This window comes from Felis catus, chromosome B2 (genome assembly GCF_018350175.1).
Source record: "Felis catus isolate Fca126 chromosome B2, F.catus_Fca126_mat1.0, whole genome shotgun sequence".
Classification (NCBI taxonomy): Eukaryota; Metazoa; Chordata; class Mammalia; order Carnivora; family Felidae; genus Felis; species Felis catus.
The window spans coordinates 5,741,999-5,759,269 of record NC_058372.1 but is presented as its reverse complement, the minus strand read 5'-3'; the positions used below and the strand labels follow the sequence as shown (position 1 = coordinate 5,759,269).

General features: G+C 39.9%; 1 long non-coding RNA gene across 1 annotated transcript in view; it reads right to left on the bottom strand.

Annotated features, from left to right (window-relative positions):
- LOC109499521 overlaps positions 1 to 6,150 on the bottom strand; it is a 581,435-nt gene extending 575,285 nt beyond the window's left edge. The window contains exons 1-2 of the long non-coding RNA XR_002742161.2: positions 5,258 to 6,150; positions 1,582 to 1,746 (exon numbers count right to left, since the gene is read on the bottom strand). This is a non-coding gene — a long non-coding RNA (uncharacterized LOC109499521). The remainder of the gene's footprint in view (positions 1 to 1,581; positions 1,747 to 5,257) is intronic.
- Positions 6,151 to 17,271: the final 11,121 nt, after the last annotated feature.

The following is a 17,271-nucleotide window of genomic DNA, read 5'->3' as shown; positions in this document are numbered from 1 at the left end:
GCACCATTTTCACTTACAAGACAATTACTTCCTTGTTTTTTTAATTTTTTAAGTGTTTATTTTTGAGAGAGAGACAGAGACAGAACATGAGTGGGGGAGGGGCAGACAGAGAGGGAGACACAGAATCCCAAGCAGGCTCCAGGCTCCCAGCTCTCAGCACAGAGCCCGACGCGGGACTTAAACTCGTGATCATGACCTGGATGAAGTCCGACACTTAACCGACTGAACCACCCACGCGCCCTTCCTTGCCTTTTTTTTATAGTCTTACTACCACCCATGTATGAATGCATCCCTAAATGACATGGCTCCAAACTGAGTTTTGGAACTTTATATGAATGAACTATTACTGTTCTATTCTTTCATGTCTTCTTTCTTGTACACATTTTATTTGCAAGATAAATCCAAGTTGAGTATATCTAAGATTCATTTTCATTGCTCTGTAATATACTCTTCCATGAATCAAACATGGCTTTTTACCCATTCTCTTGTTGGTGGAAGCACGTTTGGGTTGTTTTCAATTTGGGGCTATTACATAAATGATGATATGAAGATGGATGTACATGTATATGCAGTCTAAAGCACATGTGCACGCACCTTGTTATTTGGGAACCAGCCAGGTTATGGAATAAACTCACCTTCCCACTATTACAAAGTGCCATAAGGTGTTCTGTTTCGGAAGGGGTAGTACCAATGCATATGATGGATTTACAGAAAGCAAGGAGAGAAAGAGGAGAAGGAAAATGGCAGGGGCTCATTATCTGTATTTTCTGGTAATGAAATTCTGTATAGTTAAAAACAAATCCCTCTTTGGGTTTTGTTTTTGAGGGTTTTTTTCATGGATTTTTTTAACTCCCCACTATTATTAGACCTCCAAATGATAACTGTAACCGGACCACTGCCATGTATTGACAAATTTAAGTCTATTGGAGTTAACTGAATTTATTTATTAACTATGGTCTCTTAAGATTCAAATTACTCAGGCCCTAGATGCAAAAGTATATATTCTCTAACCTTTTCATATTTCTACCTACTCTAACTAAGCTTTGTGCAGGTACCACATTCTAGGATCTTTCCAAAATCGGGGAAGATTGCTTTCTCTGTAGTCGTTAATACTTTAATTTCTGTAACTGTAACGAAATAGAAATTTTACGGTTCTCCGAAAGACCTACCAAAGAGTTTTTGATGTCCTCTGAAGCCCCATCAAATACGCCCAAATAACACTGTCCTTCCTGCTCATTCCCAGTAGTTGGGAAAATGTAGTCCAAGCAAACCAGAACTCTAAACTGGCCCAAGAGAGGAAGATGTTGCAAGAAATTTCAACGTGCAAGAAACACAGGCTGCTGCTCCAGGAAAAATGAGGGTGTGCCCTCATTCTGTTTTATACCCTTCTCCAGGGCAGAAGTTGAATCTGTTCATAGACTCCTCCTGCGTTTAATCCCACTCAACCTCTTGCAGGTGAATCTCAATAATGTTTAGACAAAAGACCTTCTTTTCAGTCAGGATAAACTGGGTAAAAGCTAACCCATTTTAATAAAAAGACCCCAAAATGCAGTGGCTTAAAAGAATAGGCATTTTTCTTACTCATACAATGATGAGGAGGCCTGGTCTGCAGGGTGGCTCCGCTCCAGATGGTCATTCAAGGATACAGATTTCCTCCTGCTCACTGCTTCACTATTCCAAACCATTGTCCATTTCTGAATGCTTAAAACTGGACTGTAGGCATTCCCATGCTGTAGCTAATAAGAACTGAAAAGAGAAAAAAATCAAAGGCAAAAATTTCCTTTTAAGCAAGTAAAGCTGAAGTTGGAATACATATAGCTGTAAGATTTCCATGTTTTACTCAAAGAGGCAAACTACTAAATTTCCAATGTAGAAATTTTATCAATTTTACAATCTCTTCCAGAAAATGGAAGAGCTACAACATTCTTCAACCCATTTTATGAGACCTGCATTACTCTAATACCAGGCAGACAAATATATTACAAGAAAACCCTAGAGCAATATCCCTCATGAATATAAGCACAATAATCCTCAACAAGATATTAGCAAATAAAAATCCAGTGTTATATAAAAATAGATCTCATCACAACCTAGTGGGATTCATCTAAGGCAGGCAAGGCTGGTTCAGCTTTCAAAAACCAGCCAATGTGATTCACCATATTAACAGACTAACAAAAACTGTATTAACATCTCAATAGATGCAGGAAAAACATTTGATAAAATTCAACATCCCTTTATGCTAAAAACTTTTACCAACTACAAAGAGAACTGAACCTACTAGAAGGGCATTTACAATAATATCAATGCATCTAACATCACACTTAATGATAAGAGACTGAATGCTATCCACCTAAGATCTGGGGGAAAGCAAGGCTATCCTCTTTCCCCCCACTGTTATTCAACACCAGACTGTAAGTCCTCACCAGTCAATACGATAATAAAAAGAAATAAAAGGCACATAAATTGGAAAGAAAGAAAGAAAGAAAGAAAGAAAGAAAGAAAGAAAGAAAGAAAGAAAGAAAGAAAGAAAGAAAGCTGTCTTTATTCTGAACACGTTTGTCTATAGAAAGGATCCAAAAGATTCTACAAAATAACTCCTTGATCAAATAAGTGAGCTTAGCAAGACTGCAAGATACCATATTACTATACATCAGGAATAAACAACTTGAATTTGAAACTTAAAAAGAAAAACATTTAAAATAGCACCCCAGTAATGAGGCTTAGGCATAAATCTAACAGAAGATGTGTAGGATCTATATGCTGAAAACTACCAAACATTGATGAACGAAACCAAGAAGCTCCCAACAGAAGGAGGGATCATTGTCATAGATTGGAAAATTCCATATTATTAAAGCCATCAGTGCCCCACATTTGGTGTATAAATCCAATGCAATGTTAATCTGAGTCAGCAACCTTTTCTGTAGATAATTAACAACTGAGTCCAAAATGTATATTGAAGTCAAAGGAATTCAAGTAATCGAAAACAATTTTGAAAAGAGGAACAAATTAGAAGACTCATAACATCCTACTTCAATCTTACTATAAAGCTACAGTAATCAAAACAGTGTAATTTTGGTGAAAAAAAAAAGATAAATAAATCAAAATTGACAAAATTTCCATAAACTGAGTTTTGATCCAGGTGCCAAAGCAATTAAATGGAGAGAGAATAGTGTTTCTGACAAATGCCTGCTACAATTAGACATCCATTTTCAAAACAAGAATTTCAACATGTGCTATATTTGACAAGACTTAATTTAAAAATAGATTATAGTGGAACACCTGGGTGGCTCAGTTGGTTGAGGGTCCGACTTCAGCTCAGGTCATGATCTTGTGGTTTGTGAGTCAAGCCCCACATGGGCTTGCTGCTATAAGCATGGAGGCTGCTTCAGAGCTTCTGTACCCCTCTCTCTCTGCCCTCCCCTGCTCATGTTCGTTCTCTCTCTCAAAAATAAGTAAAACATTAAAAAATAAAATAAAATAAATATAAATATATCATAGTCCTAAATGTAAAGTCTTATAAATATCAACCTTTTCGAAGAAATAATGGGGAAAAAAAATGGTTGAAACCTTGAGTTAGTCAAACATCTTACACCTGGCACCAAAAGTATGACGTATAAAAGGAAACAAGATGATAAACAGATTTTATCAAAATTCAGAATTTCTGCTTTGTGAAAGACATTGTTCAGAGAAATTTTTTTTTTAAGTTACAGACTTGGAGGAAATATTTGCCAATTAGATGTCTCACAAAGGAATGGTACCAGGGTGAGGGGAAGAGAGTATAACAAAAGGGCAACATGAGAGAATTTTTAGGGTAATGGAACCATTCTTTCCCTTGATGGTGGCGGTTACACAACTGTGTGTATTTGTCAAACTCACAGAATATACGTTAAAAGGAGTACATTTTAGTGTATATAAGTTAAAAAATAAAGAAAAGATGATGTGAGTCGACAAATTTTTAACCACTGGTACAGCCATATGGATGTGTACTAGGTGAATAACAGCTCTGAATAAAACCAATACCCATGAGAAAAAATTTAAATAGTCTTATGAACCACGTGCTTTAGGTCTGTATTTGAGGAAGTGCTTGATTTTTTTAGCTGGATTATCTTGTCTCTTCAGGGTTGTGACACTTCCAGGGAAAATTCTGGAAATGAACTGAGTTTGTCTCCAGAGAAAGACAAAGTGCTACCTCAAGAACCATCTCATGGGGGTACGACTCTCGAAGTAGAGCCAATGATGTTGATAAAAAATCAAGACTAAATATTTAAAGGATTCACAGAGCCCGTGTTGACTGAACAATTAACATCTCCTGGTCTGCAGACATCCAGAGACAGTCTGCATGGGCTTTTCACTTCTCAAAAGGAGAAAACGGGAGCTTCTGAGGAGAAACTGAACACATCTGTCTTTTAGTCTCCAGTCCCCACCTTTCACATTTGCCCCCTCATAGATCAGAACCTCAGGAGGAAACCTGATCTCAGTAGGCTGGCCTTAGAACTTTGAGTGTGAGGGTAAACTTTGCAAGTGTAAAGCAGGAAAGCTGAACTAGCACAGGACATCCATCAATGCAGTGGTACCTAGAACCTTAAAGAGCAGGAAACCTGAATTTTGGAGGAAATGGCCCCCCCACCTCACTCTGCTGCCACTCTGGCCTTCTTCCCTATGCAAAGCACCCTCCCCACACACACACACACACACACACACACACACACACACACCAGCCCTCCGCTTTGGAAAACAGTTCTTGCATGCATCGGTGTTCATTTACATCAATCCATTACCTATCCCAAAGGCACATGCATGTTGAAACCTCACCTAATTAAGAAATGGCAGATATATGACACCTGTTAAACATCAAAGCTGGTGAGAAAAAGTTTAAGAAGCTTGGGAACGCATGTGTGGGTGTGGTGGGTGCTCACAAACAACCCCCCATGGACGGTTTTGCTTAAAAAATGAGGATAGCTTTATTGGCTCGCACTGTTAAATACTCCTTATTCAACTAGCAGAAAGTTTCAAACATCAGGGAATTTCACAGCCATGCAATGGCTGTTTGGGAAGCAATTTGCCAGATGTCTATGAGAGTTAACTCACTGTAGGTCCCTGTGCAGTCAGGCCCCTAGTTAACAGCTTTGGAGCCATTAAAAAATCTCACTATCAGTTGTCTGGTGCAATATCCTTTATCCAGAAATGGTCCCTGTGTGACACCGCAGCAGAGAACAACGAGCACCTGGCACACCGTGAGCATGAACTCAAATCTTACCTCCAATTGTAAAGCCTCCAAATGGGAGAAATAGTTCCCTGACACAAGTGTGTCGTTAATACGTGTTTACTGCAATCACTGGTCAGAACTTCTTTTCATTAAAAAGAAACAGGTCAGAAATCGCTCAGCAAATGAGTAAATGCTGAGGATGCTATGATTCTTTAGAACCTGAAAGAAAATGGTGAGGCTTCAGGAACACTGCTGAGTTTGCTCTGCCCCATCTCCTTCCAAAGAGGGAAATAAATAAATAAAAGCAAACTATTCACTGTCTGGGAAAGAAATTACTAGTAAGACATATGACAGGGATCAGTGTTGGGAGGGATTGCAGATTTTAATTATGTATACAAATGACTCGGTACTGAGAACAAGATTTGCAGATTACATTAAACGGGAAGGGGGAGGGGCACAGCACAGTTAATAATAAGGTACCCAAATGCCAAGCGGCAGTCAAGGATTTACATTATTATGTGTTATATGTGGGCTTAGAAGATGGAAAATGCAGATTAAGTGTAAATAAATGTCAAATAATGTGCCCAGTGGCCAAGAAATATTGAAAGTGAATCTGAGATCAGGGGAACAGTGCTGCTGCATAATGATCAGGATAAGAAGCAAACATGGGCTTGTTCCACCCAAACACGCTTCCAGGGAAGCCAGAATGTTTCTGTACAAACTGGGATGAAAGGGAAAACCTACTGCCTCTGGTACACAAACATCCACCTACTACCTCCCAACCACAAAGTTACTGGCTTCTCCGTCTAATTCATCTGTGATCTGCAGGTGGCATTTCGTTGGTATTAAAAGGAAGCATGGAGGGGCGCCTGGGTGGCGCAGTCGGTTGAGCGTCCGACTTCAGCCAGGTCACGATCTCCCGATCCGTGAGTTCGAGCCCCGCATCGGGCTCTGGGCTGATGGCTCGGAGCCTGGAGCCTGTTTCCGATTCTGCGTCTCCCTCTCTCTCTGCCCCTCTCCCGTTCATGCTCTGTCTCTCTCTGTCCCAAAAAATAAACGTTGAAAAAATAAATAAATAAAAAATAAAAAAAGGAAGCATGGAGCTACGGGGCTGGTTTTACTTAGGGCTATGTCTGTCACTGGCCAGCTGGTCACCTTGGACATGCTGCTTCATATCTCTGGACCTGTTTTCTCATCTGTAAAATGATAAGATAGGCTTGGTGATGTTCCTCACATTTATTACAGGACCTCTCAGCCAACTTTTATGACAAATGGTCACAGAGAGCTTTGTCAGGGCTGAGATCCCCTGCACGTGGCAGTGCCCTGGCATCTTGGATACTTAGCACACTAGGAAAACATCTGTTACATGTCGAATGAATGGTTGGGTCCTTTGTGACATGTTCACTTCCATGATTCAGTTCATCCCTTGTTGAAATTTCTTCTTTAAAAAAAAAGAAAGAGTCTTGGGGCGACTGGGTGGCTCAGTGGATTAAGTGTCTGACTCTTGATTTCGGCTCAAGTCATGATCTTACGGTTCACTAGATCCAGCCCTGTGTCAGGCTTTGTGCTGACAGCACAGAACCTGCTTGGGATTCTCTCTCTACCTCTCTCTGCCCCTTACCCCTCTCTTAAAACAAATATATATATAAATACTAAAAAAAAAAAAAAAAAAAAAAGAAGAAAGAAAAAAAGTTCCTTTTTTTTAATTAAAAAACAGGGGCTCCTGGGTGGCTCAGTCAGTTAAGCGTCCAACTCTTGGTTTCAGCTCAGATCATGATCTCAGGGTTCCTGAATTTGAGCCCTGCATTGGGCTCTGTGCTGACAGTGCTGGGCCTGGTTGGGATTCTCTCTCCCGCTCTCTGGGCCCATCCCTCATTCAAGTTGTCTCTGTCTCTCTCAAAATAAATAAATAAACTTAAAAAAATGTTTTAAAAAATTAAAAATTAAAATAAATAATTTTGAAAAGATTTAGTGTTTCAAATAAATATTTTCCAATTGAAATCTAGAAGTCAAGGAAATATCTGATTCATTAGAGAGCAAAAAACTGGGTGTTTCTTGCCAAAATATCTCAGAGTCCAGAATCATATAAAAGCCACTTGTTTAGAATCCCTACTTGGAAGGCAGGGCCACTCTGCTATCAATTTCTAAGGCAGTTTGGCATACATTATTTCAAGTTTTACAATAGTCCTTTGAGTTAAGAATTGTTAACACACTCCCTATTGTAAAAATGAGAAATCAAAACTCAGAGAAGAGCAATGATATATATATATATATATATATATATATATATATATATATAGTAATAATATAAATGGCATATATTTATATATATAACATATATATTCAAATGGCCATTTTCTTTTTTTCCGTTTTCTTAATTATGCAAATAGTTCAGATAAAAACATAAAGAATGAAGAGTTTCTAACACAACTTATGTAGGCAATAGCCTGAATACTAGAGATTCACTCCTTAAGGTAATTGGTAAGGACCTGGGAACTGGATTCGCACCTTGTGTGTGGCTGCTGGCCTCCCCACTTACTATTTGGGCAACTTCAAGCAACTTACTTCAGTTTTCTACTATTAAGCTGCCAGGTCTATAAAATGGCAATAATCAGAACCCCTACTTCAAAACACTGCTGTGAATATGAAGTGAGATCACACATTTAAAGTAATTGATATGTAAGAAATGCTCAATGAATCCAAGCCACTGAGTATGAACAGCATATAAATATTGGACTAAAACAGGCCTGAAATATACATTTTAAAACATGGAGGATGAAGCTCAAGAAATAAATATTTTTGAAGCATGTTAATAATATAACACAAAGATGAGAGAACAGAACAAGATATATAGCCCTACATTCAATATCACTTTGTTGAATAACAATATAAATGGTTGAAGAAAACACTGGAAAGAGAACTCTAAAGTATTTGCAGTATTTGTTCCCTGGTGGGGAAATTATTGATGATATATTGATGAATAGTGATTTCCTATTCAGTGGCCTCACCAGAAAAGATGAGCCTCTGGCAAATCATCTTACTCATTTAACCAGCGGAAATACTGCAAAGTAGCTCAAATTCATTGCCTCACACTTCAACAATAAGAATGAGCAGGCAATGTGAAAGGAAGTGTGTGCTTAATTAGTGAACTCTGCAGAGCCCAGCATTACAAGGACACCATCCCACTCATGGAGGTTCTTCCTTGGGTTGTGTCTTATTAGTACTTCTGTCATCACTAGATATATAAAAACAAGAAATCAGGACTTGAGAACTAAAACATAATTTACAAGCACCTCATAGGACTTCTTCAATGTATGATTGAAAGAATACAGGTGCAACTATGTGACTGGACAAGGCTAAAGGTACAGTCTGGTCAGGAGTCCATGTTTTGTGATCTGCAGGCCCTTGAATTTCCCCAAACACCCTTATGTCCAAGAGGAAGTACATTGACATATCCAGCCAAAATTGCCTTAACCAAATATCAATGAGGGAAAGGATGTAAGTTTCAGCATATGTACCCAAAACAAATATTTAAATCCAGAACAGCTTTTCAACAAATCATCAAAGTTCCTTTTCCTTTCTATTCAAATGAAAACAATATGCAATACAAACAAACAAAAAAATCAACCCCGAAATCAAATCCCTTATGATGTAGGTTTTGCACAGGTAACAACAGCACTCTTATCTTTGAAGGTCACAAATATCCACGGTGTCATTCAGTCACCAAGAAATAGTAATGGAAAGAGGATAAATATTGCCTCATATAACAATTACATTTTTTTTTCTGAAGGGCAAAGTAATATGTCTTGCATAATCTCAGAGATTTTTTTTTATTAGAGAGGCAAGAACACCAAATCCCCTTTTCATGAATGCTTCACATAATAAAACTCAGGCTCATAGGCAGATAGGCAAGCCAATGTGGGCAGAATGATTAAGATCCATGACTATGAAGAGCTGAAAAGGAAGGCAGGCTTCTAGCAGTGAGGAGTAACAGAGTGATAATGAAAACATAGGGATAGTGCCCTGGAAGGGAGAGGAAAAGGATTGGAGACCTAATGGTTTTGGTCTCCGAAGCGAAAATCCATCTGCCCATAGATTTGATACACAGAGCCCACTCACGTCAGACCGTGTGCTACCCAGCAGGAAGGCTCACTCTGCGTTTGAGCAGCCCAGTTCTGAAATTCGAGCAGCAATTGAGAATTAATAGCTGCGAGGAAGGTTACTTGGGCATCTTGCGTGTCTTCCCAAGAAGAATCCACCTTCACAGCTTCCGAATTCTCTACCCAAAGCTGTTCAAGCTTAGAAAGAGAGACCTGAACACTGGGAGTCTGATCAATTATATTAAAAGTGAACAAGTCCCCTTTCTGCCTTGAGAGCAAGCCACAGAAATACAGTTGATGTTGTCACCCGGCAATTCACCTCTTCATCAGAGAACGTGAAAATCTTAAAGAATGAAAGACGCCACTTGGAAGATGATGAGGAATAATAATGGCAAGCTGTACAGGTTGTCTAACTGGGCAGCATAAATAACAGTTGAAAGAAACAGACCTAAGAAAGTATCTTACACATTAAAAAAGAAATCGTAATTGCCTTCCATGCAAGATTGTTAAAGGCAGAAACTGGGACCATTTACAAAGCAATTAGGTGTTATCCTGGGGAAAACATAACATTAAAAAGATTACGGTCAATTGTTCAAAGCCTTTTCTTGTGTCCTGTAGGGTCCTGTGCTTTAAATGTCCCATTGAAGAGCTGACCTACCAGGGATATCTGGTGAGGTTCTCCAAGCCAAGACGCTGATGGCAAAGGACAGCTTCATTACAGTACAATAACAGCTCAACTTGGCTGCTTCTTACAGACCTGAAGTGCCCCCAATATAATTGGATAGTTTCCCCCCAACTGAATTCCAACATCATTGCCAGTCATTGACAGAGGACAAACTCAGCATTACACAGAAAGTCCAAGGACACATAAATTAGTTGAGGAGAGCTGCTTCTAAAACATGAAGGGTGAGGGAAGGTAAAGCAAGAAGACAGATGAACAGCAGAGACGTTCCCCTGCTTGCATCAACCTTGCAATCATCCGTTTTCCTCGGGGCACTCCTCTTTATCAGCTGAAGCCTCTTATTTCTTAGTTTTCTCACGTTTCAGCCATTAAACAAAAATCAAGGGCTAGTGGTCACAATGCTTGCTGAGATGGTTCACCTGGGACTTTCCAACTGGAAACTCGAGCCATGAATTCCTCCCTTCTAACAGGAATGCTGTAGTCGGTCCTCTTATTCCCTGGAGTGTGTGTCGGCATTGTTCGTTCTGTAATCTGCCCCACTTCCAAACCCCTCCAGGTTTCCCTGAATTGCTTTTCTCTCCTGCCTTATCTTCTACTCATCTGCTGAGTCAACATGTGCTGCTGTTTTCCAAGAACTAAAATATCTGTATTCCATGTACATTTGTTCTGGATGTGCAACCAAAGTGAAATTCTGTTGGACAGTACATGTTTAAGGTTATAACCAGCTCCAACCTTTGGGGCATGTCAGTTGGAACAGTGACAGCGAGTACAAATGGAAATTAATGCAGTACTAGCATGTAATTGTTCATTTTAGACTATGGTTGGAAAGATCAGAGTGTAAGGGGGAACCAAATAGATTTATCGGCACAGGTTTTATTAGTAGCTTCAGCTATGCCTTAAATACTCAATAGCAAAGACCTTTATAGCACAATGATGAAGAACAAATATCAGACTACTTGGATTTGAATCCCAGCTCCCTTTACCAGCTTTGTGACCTTGACCTTCAGCACATTATTCAACTTCTTACAGTCCCAGTCTTCCCATCTCTAGAATGGACATAATAGTATACTGTAGCAACAATTATGTGAGATAATCTTTTAAGAGCTTAGCACAATGCAAACACACAGCATCAAGAACTAAACAAAGGTTAGCTGTTTTCGGAAAGTATTAAAGAGAAAATGAGTGGAATTAAGGTTCATTTTTCTCAAGGGACATCCTAGAAAATTCGTGAAATCTCAGCAACATCAAAATTTCAAGAGCCAAGATTCTCAAATTTTAGCAAGCATCAGAACCATCTGGAGGGCTTGTTAAAACTCCAGTTGCCGGACCCCAGCCCCAGAGTATCTGATTCAGTAAGATTGGGGTGGGGCCTGAGAATCATTTCTAACCAGTTCGAGAGGATGGTGCTGCTGGTCTGGGGACCAGCTGATGAGAGGCATTCCTATACCAACAGGAGGGCTAGAGCGAGCTGATTAACTATTAGGCACCTACCATGTGTCGGCCACTCTGTACACCCACCATATTTAGTTCACTGAGAGGCACCGACCTTGCTCTCGAGATATAAAAGCCTATATTTCTAAGTCAGTCATAAATTTTGCCATTCAATTCTCAAAGGTTGGCTGGTATTGAGATATTTTCTTGGGCAAGAAAATTATTTTCACTTACATACATATGATTTGAATCAATCCTGCTCAATCACTATACCCAATAAACAGATTTCTTGATCTATTAGTATGCTTTGGAGGTTGAATAATATACTCTACCCAACCCTCCAAGATTCACATGCCAAAGGATATGTCATACCTAAATGAAAAAGGAACATGGGAAGGGAAGTAAGTGATAGGTCAGGAAAATAAATTCCTAATAAAAGTATCACTTTTCAATATTCTCTATTTTGGTATTAATCCAAATTTAGCTATCAGTAACATTCATTTCGTTATTAGTGAAATTTTAGTAAGAATAATAACTACTCTCTTTCTGATCATTATCAGCACTTAAAAAAAATACAAGCCACATAATAAAATAACATCACAACATGAACTGAAAGTTTAAATCTATGTTTTAAAATTTTCACAAGCACGTGGTAGAACGTGATTTGAGGAAAAGAAAAGTTTCTTTAAAATGGGAATGGGATAGGGGTGCCTGGGTGGCTCAGTCAGTTGGGCGGTCGACTTTGGCTCAAGTCATGATCTCACGGTTCATGGGTTCGAGCCCCACGTCAGGCTCTGTGCTGACAGCTCGGAGCCTAAAGGCTGCTTCAGATTCTGTGTCTCCCTCTCTCTCTTCCTCTCTCTCTCTCTCTCAAAAATAAATAAACATTAAAAAAATTAAAATGGAAATGGGATAAAGGCTCTTTTAAACCCTTGAAACTCCATGTTCAAGATGAAGAATGAGGACATTTCTACCTTTCATCTAAAATATTATTCAGAGTATAATTTTTGAAGTCAGTTAAATCAATAAATGCCATGCAAAACTCTGGTATGAACCAGATGACCTCATTAATGCCAGCTTCACAGTTTAATGACACTCCATCATATTGAATGTTAAGGTGTAAAGTACAAATTAATCACGGCAATAGGAGTGTGTGGTCCCATTTTGACTTGTTAGAATGCATTCCTTGACTACAGTTAATTTGACCTTCCTAGCAATACCAAATGAAACAAATTTTAAAATAAGTGTATAACAAGCCTCTATTGGGTGAAATTTAATACCTTCTTTCAAATCACTAGCAAGTACCTTCTAGAGCAAAGCTTCTTACAAATTGCATATTTCTTCTAATTATCAGCACCTAAATCTTGGATTTCCCCAATCTTCTTGAATGTTTCAATAACCAGGAACATGTTCAAAGAACTGTAATCTCACAAATAAAAATGTGATGTATGACTTAAGAGGAAAGCATTTCATCTCCATTTTAAATACATTCCTTATTTAAGATATTTCTAAAATATAGAAATAATTATCAACTGATGGATGGATAAAGAAGATGTGGTTTATATATACAATGGAATACTACTTGGCAATGAGAAAGAATAAAATCATGTCATTTGCAGCAATGTGGATGGAACTGGAGGGTATTATGCTAAGGGAAATAAGTTACTCAGAGAAAGATAGATATCATATGTTTTCACTCATATGTGGATCTTGAGAAACTTAACAGAAGTCCATGGGGGAAGGGAAGGGAAAAAAAAAGTTACAAACAGAGGGGGAGGGAGGCAAACCATGAGAGACTTAAATACAGAGAACAAACTGAAGGTTGATGGTGGGGGTGTGGGGCAGGGGGGAGAGGGGAAAGTAGGTGATGGGCATTGAGGAGGGCACCTGTTGGGATGAGTACTGGGTGTTGTATGTGAGCCAATCTGACAATAAACTATATTTAAAAAAATAGAAATAAATGATATTTTGAGAGGAAGATTTCTGTTGCTAGGAGTTTGAATATTTTTCTTTAGCCAAAGTGCAAACCAGAGCTCATTTGTGCCTCTAAAAATGGGCAATAAATATTCTTCTATCTCATAAAACAAAGCCTAATTTTCATGACATGCCTTGGTTAGCCAGATTACCCCATTTAGCCTTTCAACACAGACATTTTCTAAAAGCTGAGGCCACTGAGATAATAAGGAACAAAATGTGATGATGAAGATTTGCTGAAGGAATAAGGAATTCTAGGCACATCTGATGAGTCTGTTCACCAACAATTATGGGAGCCAGGCTCCCTACAGAAATAGCTATTCTCAAGCTGTGTAATTATTGATCTGCAGATGCTGTACATGAGCTGACTTGGGGAAGAAGCACTAACTCCAAGCCCTCTCTGCTTAAACATCATCAACTGATCTTCTTCTACCCGTCAGCCATTATTCTGGAGATACCAAAGGAAAAGAAAAAGACGTTGCCCACCCATCCTCACACCCTTGCCCCCCAACTCAACTCTGTTTTGCAATCTAGAGGGTTTGCAGTCTCCTGGGAGAGAACAGTCACGTGCATATTCTGTCCTTCTTTTCTTTTGCTGTCTCCTGCAGGTGCCCTGAACTCTAGCACGTTGGTTCTTTCAGGTTCTTGAATGCATCATGGTACCTCCCACCCCAGAGCCTGAGTACATGCTCTTCCCTGCCACTCGGAAAATGCTCTCTGCCTTGATCGTGGTACATATTACTCAATCTTCAAGCTTCTTAACTCACATTGCTTTCTCAAGGAAGCCATCCCTAACCCCCTGTTCTATATCCTCAGAGCTCTGAGATTTTTCCTTTATAGCATGTAGCACAGTTGGTAACCATGCATCAGTAGAAATACTTGATCCATATCTACGCTGCCCACTTGTCAACATCCAATGTTCTTGGTTGCTTACCATGTGCCATGTAGAGTGTTGGGAAGATAAGTGTGTTGGGAATTTGTGTTGGGAAACCAGACAGAGTCCCTATCCTCATGGAACATTCATCAGATAAAAATCAGAATACTATGAAAGAAACACACAAGGTTTTATGCTTTGTGTTTATACCTAGGTGTTTATACCTATTTGATATAATGGAGTTAGGGACACTGACGCATCAGAAATGAGATGGTGCTAACAGAAAATGTATTTCAGGGGCGCCTGGGTGGCTCAGTTGGTTAAGTGTCCAACTTCAGCTCAGGTCATGATCTCGCTGTCCGTGGGTTCGAGCCCCATATTGGACTCTGTGCTGCCAGCTCAGAGCCTGGAGCCTGCTTCGGATTCTGTGTCTCCTTCTCTCTCTGCCCCTTCCCTGCTCACGCTCTCTCTCTGTCTCTGAAAAATGAATAAACTTTAAAAAAAATTAAAAAAAAAAGAAAGAAAATGTATTCCAGGCACAGGGAGAGGCCAGTGCAAAAAGGCCTGGAAGAGCTTCCTCCAAGAAAACCATCAGATAAGGCAAACAGAACTGGGACTTAGCAATGGGGAGAGGACTATGGGATAAAGATGAAGTGCTCAATTAGGCAATAAATCCCATAGTCAAAGAAAGACTTGTTTTTACTCTGAACCAGATGGAAGAGTGGATTTTAGTACAATCAGGGAAGTGGTTTTGCTGAATGAGAAGAAGCATAAAGTGCAAAGAGCATGGACGGGAGAATGCAAGAGGTCATTAAGGGACCAGCCAAGAGAAAAAGGAGAGGTCATTAAGTCTACACATGGTGCCTTGTTACTCGGTTCTAAGACAACCACTCTTTAGCCAACGTTCTGGAATAGACAGGATACTGCAATCACCCATGAGGCACTGTCTGTTGTGCCAGCCTAACCACCTAAAACAATAAAGAACTTCCTTTATGCATTGGCATTAAAAAAAAAGTCTACACACATTGCCTTTGCAACTGGAGATTTCACAGAAAAAAACATATTGAGTTGCTAAGGTCCTTTTACAAACACACAAGTCCTCTTCATGCCCCCGTAAAACAACTCTATTGATATAAAAGACTGAAATGAGCAAAAATAAATGTTTACTGTCAGCTCGAGTCAAAGGTGTGTGTTCAGTGGTCTAGATCAAGGAATGGCCAGCCATGTGCTCAAGATCTTGGACTGCTGCATGCATGGGTACAGAACCAAGCCAGGATAAAACCACAAGGCCTCTCCATAATGTGTGTGTGTGTGTGTGTGTGTGTGTGTGTGTGCGCGCGCGTGCATGCACACACACGTAATACAACCATTACCCAACCTTTCAGTTCTATGGCACCGGAGAGAGCTTTCTCAGTGGAAAGCCCAGGCAGTACAATTTTCAGCTGTCAGGATCCTACAGCACTAGATGGTTGACGCATGACTAGAGAAAAGTGCTCAGACAGCATCTTTCCACTACCCTCTTAGATTCAGTGACTGTAAAAAACTGAAGCCAAAGTAAAGGTTTTCTGTACTATGATGTTCTAGCCTAATATACCCTGGAAGACATAAATATTATAAACAAAAGCAAGGGAACGTAGGGGGAGTCAAGAAGTTTCCTTAGAAGAACGGGTCTGGATGTGGGATGCTAAAATTTTTTCTGAGGGCTGCCATAACAAATTACCCCAAATGGGGCCATTATTCTCTCACATTTCAGGAGGTCAGAAGTCCAAAATCAAGGGGCTGGCCCCTTCTGGAGGCTCTGAGGGAGAAATGGCCCCATGCTTCTCTTTCTTAGCTGCTGATGGTTACCATCAACACCTGACTGTACTGTGCACGTCATAGCATCTGCACACAGCCTTCTTATAAGGACCCTGTAAATCCTGAATGGTTTCATCTAGAGGTCCTTAACTAATTACATCTACAAAAGACCCTATTTCCAAATACGGTCACATTCCGAGTTTCCATGCAGGCATGAACTTGGCACAACACGACTCAACCCACTCCAGATGCTATTCCTGCTGCATGACTCCCACACAGAGTTTCTCTAGGCTCCAAATGGCAAGGGAGGGGGTGCCTTTAGGTCTAGACTGGTAACTGAGCACTTTCTACTACAAGGTTAACAGAAACGATGCAGACATCCCTCTGTGTGTGTCCTCCATCATGGCTTTTGAAATGCTTCTTTGAAAGAGAACCCCCTGCGCTAATATGGTCCTTCACATAGTTTATCAGTACAACCTCAGGAAAATTAAACCATAAAGGCATTTCCCAAAAAGCATTTTGGGAATTTGAATGACGTCCACAAAAGTTCAAAAGCAAGAATAAACCCTGGTTGTCTGTGCCTTCTCCATTCATGAGGCTTTTCGGCCGTTCAAAAACAAACAAACAAAAAAAAACAAAAAACAAAAACGATGCCAAGCACAAAAAGATTGCTGGCCTAGATTTGGAAGTGTGAATGTGGAGAGCTTGGCTGTTGGCTTAGAAGGGTGGACATCACAAATGCTTACTGTTGCCTTCATTCAGGTGGGTGCTTTTTTTTTTTTAACGTGGCTCAGTCTTTTCTGCCATTAGTGATGAGAGAAACACCTTTTGTTTAGCTCAGCCCAGGAAGAAGGGCCCCAGCCTCCCATCAGAATAGAGAGCACACAGATATAGCCCCAGGTGGCACAGACCCGACCTAATATAAAACTTAGGGCTTTACTGTTACAAAATATCAGAGAAGGCCACACGTTGGCTTCAAAAAACAGAGGTCAAATTCTGTAGATCTTTCTTAGGCAACATTCCCTGATGCTCCATTATTCCCTTGGTTCCTTACAACGGATGGCAGGCTTCATTTATACGGCGTTACAGGAGAAGGAAATGGTACATGATGCTAAAAGTCCCTGGATTACATTGGAAACTGGATGGGGAAAAAAAAAAAGAAACTGGATGAGACTCTGTAAACCTCCCTCCTCCTGTCTAGTATGGC